This window comes from Marmota monax, unplaced genomic scaffold, assembly GCF_021218885.2.
Source record: "Marmota monax isolate L192 unplaced genomic scaffold, Marmota_monax_Labrador192_F-V1.1 WCK01_AAM20220418_F8-fsc00065, whole genome shotgun sequence".
NCBI classification, from domain to species: Eukaryota; Metazoa; Chordata; class Mammalia; order Rodentia; family Sciuridae; genus Marmota; species Marmota monax.
Window position 1 is genome coordinate 9,676,768 of NW_026694038.1, and position 13,776 is coordinate 9,690,543.

At 37.4% G+C, this 13,776-nt stretch overlaps 1 protein-coding gene and 1 pseudogene across 9 annotated transcripts in view; one reads left to right on the top strand and one right to left on the bottom strand.

Annotated features, from left to right (window-relative positions):
- Srpk2 (SRSF protein kinase 2) overlaps window positions 1–13,776 on the bottom strand; it is a 215,953-nt gene that overhangs the window by 172,594 nt on the left and 29,583 nt on the right. The gene's annotated exons all lie outside the window — the stretch shown is intronic.
- On the top strand, window positions 8,210–9,085 carry LOC124106529 (protein SET-like; annotated as a pseudogene).

Here is a 13,776-nt window from a genome sequence, read left to right on the forward strand (position 1 = left end):
TCCTCTTATTCTAGGTACATGCAGCTATCTGAGGCCTGGAAACACAAAGGCAGCTCAAGAAGAGGATTTAGTTGAAGGGGTCACATTTTTAATGTAAAAGAGATAATGAACTCGCTTCCCCCAAGGGGAAGAAGAGTGAGACTAATCAATTAAAGTAATTAATTTTTATTGCTATTTTAGTAGAGTCTTACTGCTGAAAAATTTAGAAGTGCAACTCTGCTCCATCTGGTATGATGGATACAATTGACACTTTTCCTAAAGCAAGAAAGCCTTATTATTTAAAAAAAAAAAAAGGATTCCATGATCTTTTTAAAAGGATAAACAAATCAACAAACAAAAGAGTATATATAGAACCAAATGATTGTCTATGTACTAAGGACATGTTCTTTTCTATGTATAGTAAGTGCTCGCTGTAAAACTTAAGTCTAGTAAATAGTGGCCTGGGGCTCAGAGGAACACACAGTAGCAGCAATGGTTGGTTGATCAGTATGTAGGATTTAATACAGAATCCAGATTAATTTATATTCAAAGTGACTGTATGACACTGTGTACAAATTTTTTCCCTTTTTTCTACATTACCTACATTAACTATAAGTATATATTATAAAAAACAAAAATCATATACTTTTATAATCATCGTAACAATTTAACAGTGAAGTGAAATGTACAATGGTGATTAGAATTGTGGGCACTGGAAGACTACCTGTACTACAACAGTAGCTCCAAAAATTCAAATTACTTATTATACCTAACCCTCAATTCTGTCATCTACAAAATAAGACAAGAGTACCAGCACCACCGAGCACAGTTGCACACACCTGTAATCCCAGCCACTCGGGAGGCTGAGGAAGGAGATATCAAGAGTTCAAAGCCAGCCTCAGCAAAAGCGGGGCACTTAGAAATTCAGTGAGACCCTTTCTCTAAAATAAAATAAAAAATAGGGCTGGGGAATGTAGCTTAGTGGTTAAGCACCCCTGGGTTCAATGCCCAGTACCTTTAAAAAAAAAAAAAAAAAAAAGAGTACCAGTACCTCATAAGATTGTAGTGAGAATGACACAAATATACAAGAAAGTATTTTTGCAAAGTACTTGGTAAAGTGGGGGAACTTAAGTTGAAGGCTTATCACTCAAATATGTTCCCCAAGCTAGCAGTTTGGGAATAGAGATTTCTTGCTCCACCTGGAGGCCCTAACAGTTCATGACACTTTTCATGGAAAATTAATTCTGTACAAAGGACAATTTTTTTTAAACATCCTGGAAGAAGCCCTATCCTTCTGCCAACTAACTGTGAAAGAGACTAAGATGGCACCTGAACATTTCTTTTGCTCTTTCTTCTCCCATTTCACCTTACAAGCACTCACAGTGTTTAATAGAACTTACTATTTTCTCTGCACACCCAAGAAAACTCATTCTTTTATGGGCTGGATTTTTGTGTTTGCGTGTGTGGAAAAATGGAAAGTCCTACATTGTAGAATTCCTATACAAGGCAATCAACAAGAAAAAGGGGTTCCCTTAAGGAAAGGTGGACATGATGGACATGTATTGATTTTTTTATTGGTGCATTCATTATAAGTAATAGTGGGATTCATTGTTACATATTCATACATGCACACAATATAACAATATAGTTTGTTCAATATCATTCCCCAATATATCCCCTTTCATTTTAGTTTACTTGTACAGACTTTAATATAATCTTTATCCTGAGGACCACCTAGAAAACTATTAATACAAAATTATAATTGTGATATTACTTTGGATTGCCAGGACTACTTCTATAGTTCCTAAAGCACCTGAGGCCTAAGCCTTTAATGTATTGGGGTGGGGGGGGGTAACATGAGTTTCTGCTTGCTCAACTAAAAAATTCTTTTCCTACAGACAGAGTCATGAGATTATTTTGCCCTTTTCTTTATTCAATCTGCACAACAGCTTATTAAAAGATCTATTTATTCATAGTTTTTAGTGCATTATGGTTATTCATAAAAGTGAAATTCATTGTACTATATTCATATATATGTTCATAGGAAAGTTTGGTCAGATTTATTCCACCATTCCTCCCTTTTCCTGTCTCTTCTCCCGCCCCATCAGTCTCCTTCTTCCACTGATCTCTCTTCAATTTTCATGGGATTCCTATACCACCACCACCATCACCTCTTTTCCCCCTTATTTTTATCTAGCTTCTGCATGTAAGAGAAAATATTTGACCCTTCTGGGTCTGGCTTATTTCACTTAGCATGATGTTCTCCAGTTCCATCTATTTACTAGCAAATGCCATAATTTCACTCTTCTTTACGACTGAGTAAAACTCCAATGTGTGTACGTACACAAGCCACACACACACACACACACACACACACACACACACATCTCCACATTTTCTTTATCCATTCATCTGTTGACAGACATTTAGGCTGGTTTGACAGCTTGGCTATTTGGGAACTGCACAGCTGTAAACACTGACATGGCTGCATCTCTATAATATGTGGATGGTATAGATCTCTTGGATATATACCAAGAAGTAAGAGAGCTAGATTATATATGGTGGTTCCCTTTCTAGTTCTTGCTGTTTTTTGTTGTTGGGGTTTTTTTATTATTATTATCTCCATACTGTTTTCCATAATGGTTGTAATAATTTGCAGTCCCACCAACAATGTACAAGTATATCCCCCCCGCATCCTCCTCAAATTTTATTATTATTTGTGTTCCTTTTTTAAAATATTTTTTGTTGTTGTAGATGGACACAATATCCACATTTATTTATTTATTTATGTGGAGCTAAGGATTGAACCCAGTGCCTCACACATGCTGGGTGAGCGCTCTACTACTGAGCCACAACCACAGCCCCTTATTATCTGTATTTTTTATCATTGCCATTCTAACTGGAGTGAGATGAAATCTCAATGTCGTTTTTTTTTTTTTTGGGGGGGGGGGCATACTGGGGATTAAACCCAGGGGCACTCAATCACTGAGCCACATACCCAGCCCTATTTTGTATTTTATTTAGAAACAAGGTCTCACTGATTTGCCTAATACCTCGCTTTTGCTAAGGATGGATTTAAACTCAAGATCCTCCTGCCTCAGCCTCCTGAGCCGCTGGGATTACAGGTGTGAGCCACCATGTCTGGCTCAACATAGTTTTGACTCACATTTCCCTGACTGCTAGAATTGTTTAACATTTTTTCATATATATGCTCCATTTGCATTTCTTCTTTTGAGAATGTCTACTTAGTTCTTTTGCCCATTTATTAATTAGGTCTTTTGGTTGTTGTTTGTTTTGAGGTTTTTGTGTTAAGTTTTTGTTCTTTTGGTTTGTTGGTTGTTGTTTTGTTTTGTTTTGTTTTTAGTAACAGGGATAGAACCCACTGGTACTTCACCACTGAACCATTTCCCCAGTCCCTTTTGTTTGTTTACTTTGAGACAAGGTCTAAGTTGTTTTAGGGCCTTGCTAAGTTGCTGAGGCTGGCTCTGAACTTGTGATCCTCGTGCTTCAGCCTCACAAGCCACTGGGATGACAGGGGTGCACCACCATGCCTGGCTTATTTGAGTTCTTTATATATTCTGGATAGTAACCCCCTATTTGAAAAGCAGGTGGCAAAGATCTTCTCCCATTCTGTATGCTCTCTCTTCATGCTCCTTTCCTTTACTGTCCAGAGGTTTTTAAATTTGATCCCATTTCTTGATTCTTGGTTTTACTTCTTGAGCTTTAGAAATTATGTTAAGAAAGTTGGTACCTATGCCGATAGGAAATGTTGAGCCTACATTTTCTTCTAGCAACTGTAGAGTTACAGGTCTAATTCATAGGTCTCTGATCCACTTTGAATTGATTTTTGTGCAGGGTTTGAAAAAAGAGATCAATTTCATTCTTCTACACATGGATATCCAGTTTTCCCAGCATCATTTCTTAAAAAGGCTATCTTTTGCCGGGCACGATGGCACATGCCTGTAATCCCAGAGGCTCAAGAGGCTTAGACCGGAGGATGGAGGATTCAAAGCCAGCCTCAGCTACAGTGAGGCACTAAGCAACTCAGTGAGATCCTGTCTCTAAATGAGATACAAAATAGGCCTGGGGATGTGGCTCAGTGGTTGAGTTTTCCTGAGTTCAATCCTCAGTAACACACACACCCCCCAAAAAGCTTATCTTTTCTCCAACATATTTTTTGGCACCTTTGTATCTATATGGGTTTGTCTCTGTCTCTTCCATTCTATTCTATTGTTCTTCGTGTCTGTTTTGGTCCCAATACCATGCTGTTTTCATTACTAGTATAATTTGAGGCCCGCTGCTGTGATGCCCTCAAAGACTTATGTTCTAATTAAGTGACTTATCCAAATTACTTATCTGCTTAAATTTCCTCAGTTACTGGGCTAGGAGGTATAGCTCACTGGTAGAGCTCTTGTACAGCATGCACAAGGCCCTGTGTACACTGAACATTAAATAAATAAATCCTCAATTTAAAAAAAGAGAATGCTTACATTTTTTTTATCCTATTCTAAACAGGGTGTTTGTCATAGTACTGAGGTTTAATCACAGGAGTGTTCTCTCTGAGCTATATCCCCATACCTTTTTTGTTTCGTTTAGCAGCAAGGAGTCCACTAAATTGCACAGGCTGGCCTTAAACTTGGGATCTATCTCAACCTCATAAGTATCTGGAATTCCAAGCATGTTCCACCACACCAGGCTAAAAATTTTTCATTTTATATATATAATAAGCTATTGTTAAAATATTTAAAATTTATTTATTTTCTTCTTGTTACTTGAAACACTTTCTTTGACTCTTCCTGTTATAACTTTCAAATTAGTCTTGGATTTTTCAAGTAGACAGATTATCTGAAAATAGTATACTCTGCTTCTTTCTAATTTGTTATGTTTTTCTTTTAATATGTATATTTTTAGTTGTAGTTGGATATAATACCTTTATTTATCCTTTTTAATAAATATTTTTTAGTTGTAGTTGTACACAATACCTTTATTTATTTATTTTCAGTGGTGCTGAGGATTGAACCCAGGGCCTCCCACATGCTAGGCAAGTGATCTACCGCTGAGCCACAACTGCAGCCCTTATTTTATCCATTTTTATGTGGTGCTGAAGATGGAACCCAGCACCTCCCAGGCAAGCACTAGGCAAGCACTCTACTCTGAGCCACAACTCCAGCCCCTCTAATTTGTTATGTTTTGCTGGGATTTTTTGGTCTTACTGCACTAATATTTCTAGAATACTACTTCTAACACACTATTTTTTAGAACATTAACTGTTGGGCTGGGGATGTAGCTCAGTCGGTTGAGTGCTTGCACAAGGTCCTTGGTTCAATCCCCAGCACTGGAAAAAAAAAGAACACTAACTGTTAACTCAATCTCATTTCTAATTTTAAATGGGATTGCAATATTCATAACACTAACTACAATCCACAGATAATATCATTTAAAAAAAAAGTCAGTATTTACATATTAAGGAAGGGTCTTTTTTTCCTAAGGAATGAACCTAGAGCCTTTGGCATGCTAGGCATATGCTCTATCCTTAGTCCCAAAAAAGGGTCCTTCTATTTCTATTTTACAAAGTTTTTTGTAAAGCCCTGAGTTTAAGCCTCAGTGGGGAGGAGACATGTCCCCAAAGAGAGTGTTATTCAAAATTTACTCTTTGATCCATTCTTGCATTAATTAGTCACAGAAATCCCCTTCTAAAACAAAGACTAATAAGAGTAATTTCATCTTTTATGTATAATTCTAAGACATCACTGTAAATACTTTTTAAAGTTCTGTGCCTAAAATACATGCTCTTAGAAATTTTTGAATACAGATACATAAAGCAATTTCTCCTCTAGTGAAAGATTCCAGACTAGTTTGGGGGTTCTTAAACCTGTTCATTCAGTTACCAAGTTCACTTCGTAAGCATTTACTGACCGACTACTGTGTTCCAAGAACCACATACCAAGCACAGGAGAATTGGATGATGACTCACACACTACTCCATCTTTGGGAACTCACAAAGTGCATGATGTTAAATACTGTAACAAAATGATGAAGGAAGAAACAATATCAACTTGAGATATCCAAAATAATTCAGAGGGGGCTGGGGATGTGGCTCAAGCAGTAGCGCGCTCGCCTGGCATGCGTGCGGCCCAGGTTCGATCCTCAGCACCACATACAGATAAAGATGTTGTGTCCGCCAAATACTAAAAAGTAAATATTAAAAAATTCTCTCTCTCTCTCCCTCTCTCTCCTCTCTCTCACTCTTTAAAAAAAAAAAACAAAATAATTCAGAGGAGGTAACAGCCAAGCCCTGAACACTGATACTGGTCCAAAAGCAGTTCTCAAAGTAAAGCCCACAAACTCCGGCAGGCCCTGAGAATAAATAATTCTAATTGTCCTGTCTAATGACAGTTCAATACCAATAGTGGGCAAAAATGCTAGTGCCTGAGTGTGCATTAAGTCAATAATCCCTAATGGTACTAATAATCACTTTTTTTTGAGAGAGATACTGGGTATTGAACCTAGGGGTGCTATACTACTCAGCTACATCTTCAGTCCTTTTACGTTCCTTATTTTGAGACAGGATCTTGCTAAATTGCAAAGACTGGCCTCCTGAGATCTTCCTGCCTCAACCTCCCAAATAGCTGGGATCTCAGGTATGCACAACTATGCCGGGCTTCACCACCATCTTTTAAAATGTCCTTAGTGGAGTAAAAACCTTTTTTTTTCCTTCTCTTTTATTAATCTCTACCCTTAAACATGTATCTTTGTAAAATTCTGTGACAAAATATGAAAGATATACAAAGAACTTATGCAACACACCACAATACGGTGGCTATCTCAAGAAAAAGCACTTAGGTAATTGAATCTGAGCTCATCAAATTTTTTTTTTCATAAAACACCATTTTTACTTGATAGGCTACAAACTATTGTTTTCCCGAGTTGGATATATGGTAAACATTTTCTAAAAACAGAATGATGCAAGCCTATCAATGAAAGGAAAACAGATGACAGTTTTTTTTCTGTTTGTTTTTGTTTTTTGGTTTTTTTTTTTTTTTTTGGTTTTTTTGCCAATGATAACATTCAAGCTTTCAAGGGAATATTAGAATTTTGTAAAATTTGTGTCTCCACATGACAGGTCTCAATGATTAATTTTTCTGATGAGGTATTAGTGAATTATTTTTAGATATTGTATGATGATGCCTGTCAACATTTAGATATCCATGAATATCGGTATATTTCAGTAAAGTCAGTATTTTCCAAATGATCAATATATGATGTTATAAAATCACAAACAGGGATGGGGGAGCCATTCAAAGAGTAAAAAAAAAATAAGAGATACACTATAACAGAGTACAAAAATTTCATATGGTGATATGGTGTTTTAGATTCAACAATACAACTAACCTTCCTTCTAACCCTTGCCAAATTTTAGTGTAATACCAAGGAATATCCACAATTACCTGAACAAGTTAATACTCTTCTAATTAATACTCTTCTATATATCCAAACCCAGATTCTCTTCATATACTTTAATCAAAATAATAATCCAACAGAATAAATGAAGCAAATACGAAAATCCAACTATCTTCTATTAGGCAGATATTAAAGATATTGCTAAATATGTAAAACAATGCCACTGTTTTCAGTTTAAAAGAAAAATTTTTTAAAAGAATGAAATTAAAACAAAAGAAACCACTGAAAAAAATTGACAGAACAAAAAGTTGGTTCTTTGAAAAAATAAATAAAACTGACAGACCCTTAGCCATGCTAATGAAGAAGAGAGAGAAAACTCAAATTACTAACATACGTGATGAAAAAGGAAATCACAACAGACACTACAGAAATACAGAAGATAATTAGAAATTATTTTGAAAACTTGAACTCCAATAAAATAGAAAATATCGAAGGCATTGACAAATTTCTAGAGTAATTTAATTTGCCCAAATTGAATCAGGATGACATACACAATTTAAACAGATCCCATTTCAAGTGACGAAATAGAAGAAGCCATCAAAAGTCTACCAAGAAAAGCCCAGGACCAGATGGGTACACAGTCAAGTTCTACAAGACCTTTAAAGAAGAACTGATACCAATACTCTCCAATTTATTTCAGGAAATAGAAAAAGAGGCAGCACTTCCAAACTCATTCTATTAGGCCAATATCACCCTGATCCCAAAACCAGGCACTTCTCCCTGGTGAGCTGTGAGACCTGTGGGTCTGCTCCTTGACTTCCCTCACAGGATGGCCCCCAAACGCCGATCTCCACTCCAGTCTCAAACCAAAAAACCCAAACTGCCTGCCGCCCCTAAACAGGCGGATTCATCAGCCTCTCTGGGTTTGCCGAAGGGAGAAAAAGAACAAGAAGCAATTGAACATATCAATGAAGTACAAAATGAAATACAGACTTAACAAACAAGCCAGTGAGGAGATATTGAAAGTAAAACAGAAATATAACAAACTCCACCAACCATTTTTTCAGAAGAGGTCAGAACTGATCGCCAAAATCCCAAATTTTGGGGTAACAACATTTGTCAACCACCCACAAGTGTCTGCACCGCTTGGGAAGGAAGATGAAGAGGCGCTGCATTATTTGACCAGAGATGAAGCGACAGAATTTGAAGATATCAAATCAGGTTACAGGATACATTTGTATTTTGATGAAAATCCTTACTTCGAAAATAAAGTTCTCTCCAAAGAATTTCATCTGAATGAGAGTGGTGATCCATCTTCAAAGTCCACTGAAATCAAATGGAAATCTGGAAAGGATCTGAGGAAACGTTCAAGTCAAATGCAGAATAAAGCTAGCAGGAAGAGGCAGCATGAAGAACCAGAGAGCTTCTTTACCTGGCTTACTGACCATTCTGATGCAGGTGCAGATGAGTTAGGAGAAGTCATCAAAGATGATATTTGGCCAAATCCATTGCAGGACTATTTGGTTCCTGATATGGATGATGAAGGGGAAGGGGAAGATGAAGATGATGATGATGATGATAAAGGACTGGAAGATATCGATGAAGAAGGGGATGAGGATGAAGGTGAAGAAGATGAAGATGATGATAAAGGGGAGGAAGGAGAGGAGGATGAAGGAGAAGACAACTAATTGAACACTGATGGATTCCAACCTTTTATCTTTCTTTCTTTCTTTTTTTTTTTTGTTTTTGTTTTTTTAATTCAGTCCCTGGGAGCAAGTTGCAGTCCCCCCTCCCCACTTCCCCCCACTCCCTGTGCTCAGTCGCCCTGTTCTTGAGGTGTCTTTTCTCAAACCATGTTTCTCAACTTATTTTGGGGGGAAATACCTTGAGCAGAGTACAATGGGAAAAGAATCTCTATACCTTCTGTTCTACTAAATTCATTTTTATCCCTTCCTGTCTCAAAACAAAAAAAAAAAAAACTGTATGGAATCAACACCACCGTGCTCTGTGGGAAAAAAGAAAAACCTTCTGCTACTTTCACTCTGCTGGAAGCTGGAGGGTGCTAGGACCCTGTGTAGTAGTGCATAGAATTCTAGCTTTTTTCCTCCTTTCTCTGTATATTGGGCTCAGAGATTACACTGTGTCTCTATGTGAATATGGACAGTTAGCATTTACCAACATGTATCTGTCTACTTTTTCTTTTTTAAACAAAGAAAAAAAAACTTTTAAAAATGGGGTTATAGAAGGTCAGCAAAGGGTGGGTTTGAGATGTTTGGGTGGGTTAAATGGGCATTTTGACAACATGGCTTCTCCTTTGGCATGTTTAATTGTGATGTTTAATGGACATCCTTGCAGTTTAAGATGACACTTTTAAAATAAAATTCTCTCCTAATGATGGCTTGAGCCCTGCCACTCAATGGGAGAATCAGCAGAACCTGTAGGATTTTATTTGGAATTGACATTCTCTATTGTAATTTTGTTTGTTTATTTTTAAATTTTCTTTTTTGTTTTCACTGGAAAAGAAAGATGATGCTCAGTTTTAAACGTTAAAAGTGTATAAGTTACTTTGTTACAATAAAACTAAATGTGTACACAAAGGATTTGATGCTTTTTCTCTCAGAATAGATATACTTTTAATATGACCTTCCAAGTTTGACTTGTATAATAACATCATCGTCAAACTTTGTCACCCTAACTTCGTATATTTTGATACGCACTTTGCAGGATGACCTCAGGGCAATGTGGATTGACTAAAGGGATTTGAATCAATGTCTTAATGTCTCCTTAGCTGGGAAACATGGGTACAATTTATTATTGGTTTCTGAACATGTCATTTGGGATAGTAGAAACTCAAAACTGAGTTATGAGTGATACCCTTGATTTTTATCTCAAATCGGCAGTTTTTAAAGTGGGTCTTCAATTACCTGGATATAGTAGTGCTTTGCTGCCACCATCAAACAGATCTGGTGCTCTAATGTCAAGTTGTTCGTGGGACAGTTGCTGGCATGTCTTCACTGGCTCTATAAAGTGTGGCCAAGAAGATGGGCTCTCAGAGTAAGAAGTCCATGCTGGTGGTCAGGAAGAACTTTCTGTCTCTTTTAAGTCCCTGGTATCTGGCATAAATCTCTCCAAAGCCAATGTGTGGATCTGGGTGGGATGATGGACTCTGCTCTGTCTGCTCAATGCTGCTGAGTAGCATTTTGAAAAGCTACCTAATGCATAAGCTTTTTAATGCTGTAAAATACAGCTGAAATTAAATGCCACTTTTTCAAAGGTGAATTAATGGACAGCCTGGTCAAATTCAAAGCTTTTTGTTGTATAAAACTTTACATATGGAACTATTCCATCAATAGGCAAAGTGTAACCAAAATCTGTCTAGATGGATAGTATGTAATTTCTGCACAGGTCTCTGTTTAGTAAACACATCACTGTATATCAGTCAGGAATCTTGCTCCAATAAAGGAACATAAAGATTTTTTTTTTTGAAAAAAAATAATAAAATAAAATAAAATACCTGGCAATCAATTTAATGAAAGAGGTGAAAGATCTGTATAATGAAAATTAGAACCCTAAGGAAAGAAGTCAAAGACCACCTTAGAAGATGGAAAGATCTACCTTGCTCTTGGATAGGCAGAATTAATATTATCAAAATGACCATACTACCAAAAGCACTATACAGATTTTATGCAATTCCAACCAAAATCCCAATGGCATTCCTCATAGAAATAGAAAAAGCAATCATGAAATTCATCTGGAAAAATAAGAGACCTAGAATAGCTAAAGCAATCGGTAGCAGGAAGAGTGAAGCAGGTGGCATCACTATACCAGACCTTAAACTATACTACAGAGCTATAATAACAAAAACAGCAATGGTATTGGCACCAAAACAGACTGGTAGACCAATGGTACAGAATAGGGGTCACAGAATAACCAAAAAAGTTACAATTATCTTATATTAATGACAAAGGTGACAAAAACATGCATTTGAGGAAAAATAGCCTCTTCACAAATGGTGCCAGGAAAACTGGAAATCCATATGCAACAAAATGAAATTAAACCCCCTATCTCTCACCATGCACAAAACTCAACTCAAAATGGATCATGGTCTTAAGAATAAAACCAGAGACCCTGCGTCTAATAGAAGAAAAAGTGGGCCCAAATCTCCATCATGTTGGATTAGGCCCCAACTTCCTTAATAAGACTCCTTTGGTGCAAGAATTAAAATCAAGAATCAATAAATGGGATGGACTCAAAGGAAAAAGTTTCTTCTCAGCAAAAGAAACAATCTGTGAGGCGAATAGAGAGCCTACATATTGGGAGCAAATCTTTACCCCTCACACATCATATAGAGCACTAATCTCTAGGGTATGTAAAGAACTCAAAAAGTTAAACACCAAAAAAATAAATAACCCAATCAATAATTGGGCCAAGGACCTGAAGAGACATTTCTCAGAAGACAATATATATGATATATATATATGATCAACAAAAATATGAAAAATGCTCATCATTGCTAGCAAATAGAGAAATGCAAATCAAAATCACTCTAAGATTTCAACTCACTTCAGTCAGAATGGCAGCTATTATAAAGACAAACAATAATATTGGTAAGGATGTGGGGGAAAAGGTACACTCATATACTGCTGGTGGGACTGCAAATTGGTGCAGCCAATATAGAAAGCAGTATGGAGATTTCTTGGAAAATTGGGGGGCTGGGGTTATAGCTCAAGTGGTAGGGTGCTTGCCTCATATGCACAAGACCATGGGTTCAATCCCCAGCACCACAAAAAAAAAAAAAAAAAAAAAAGGAAAATTGGGAATGGAACCACCATTTGACCCAGCTATCCTTCTCCTCAGCCTATACCCAAAGGACTTAAAAACAGCATACTACAGGGACACAGTTACATCAATGTTTATAGCAGCACAATTCACAATAGCTAAACTGTGGAACCAACCTAGATGCCCTTCAATAGATGAATAGATTAAAAAAAATGTGGCATATATCCACAATGGAATATTATTCAGCAGTAAGAGAGAATAAAATCATGGCATTTGCAGGTAAATGGATAAAGTTAGAGAATATAATGCTAAGTAAAGTTGTCCAATCCCAAAAAAAACAAATGTCGAATGTTTACTCTGATATGAGGAGGCTAATTCACACTGGGGTTGGAAGAGGGAGGATGGGAGGATTAGATGAACTCTAAATAGGGCAAAGGGGTGAGAAGGGAAGGGAGGGGGCATGGTGGAAAAAGATTGTAGAATGAGATGATACCATTATCCTGAGAACATGTATGAAGACACAAATGGTGTGAATATACTTTGTATACAACCAGAGATATGAAAAAGTGTGCTCTATATGTGTAATAAGAATTGTAATGCATTCTGCTGTCATATATAAATTAAAAATAATTTTAAAAAGAGAGACAACAAAGTTGGAGAACTGACACTATCTAACTTCAACACTTACAATATGGATATGGTGGCGCACACTAGTAATTTCAGCCACTTGGGAAGCAGAAGCAGAAGAAGCCTAAGTTTAAGGCCATCTTGGACAACTTGGTAAGCCCTTGTCTCAAAATTAAAAATAAAAGGGCTTGGGGCTGTGGTTGTTGTCCAGTGGTAGAGCACTTGCCTAGCACATGTGAGACACCGGATTGGATCCTCAGCACCACATAAAAATAAATAAAAGATATTATGTACATCTACAACTAATACTTATTTTTTTTCTTTTTTTCTTTTTTTAAATAGGGAGACTTGGGATACAGCCTAGTTGGTAGAGCGCTTACCTCACATGCAAGCCCTAGGTTCAATCCCCAGCACCACAAAAAAAAAAAAAATAGAGCTAGAGAGGTAGCTCAGTGGTACAGCATTGCTGGGTACAATCCACAGTACTACAAAGCTACAGCAATCAAAACTGTGTGGTACTGGAAAAATGACAAGTAGATTAATGGAAAACAAACAGACACACATTGGAAGGCATTAAAATAGAGAGAAAGATAGTTTCTGCTGACTGATGTTCTGCTGTCTGCCCCGGGGCCTCATGGACTCTGAGGGAGGCCTCTCCAGGGAACTTTCTGTGGACAGTGGATGGGAGATCGCCTTAGAGCTGCTTCCTGGGCATTCCTGAGGTGGCCTCTGGGTTTGTGTATCCAGAGCTGTTTGGATATAGCTTCTTTGAGCAACAGAACAAAAGCGGACAGATTGAATTGGAAGCTCTCCCCTCCACCCCCCACTTAGGAGACCTGCTCCCCACAAGGAACCCTCAGGCCACCTTCCAGAGGTGTGACTAAAATGCAACAATTCCACCCCCACATGCATCTGTGAGGCATTTGGGGGTGGTTGCAGACACAAGAATGGACAGAAGGACACATCTAGACCTCAAGATGCCCCTGTCCC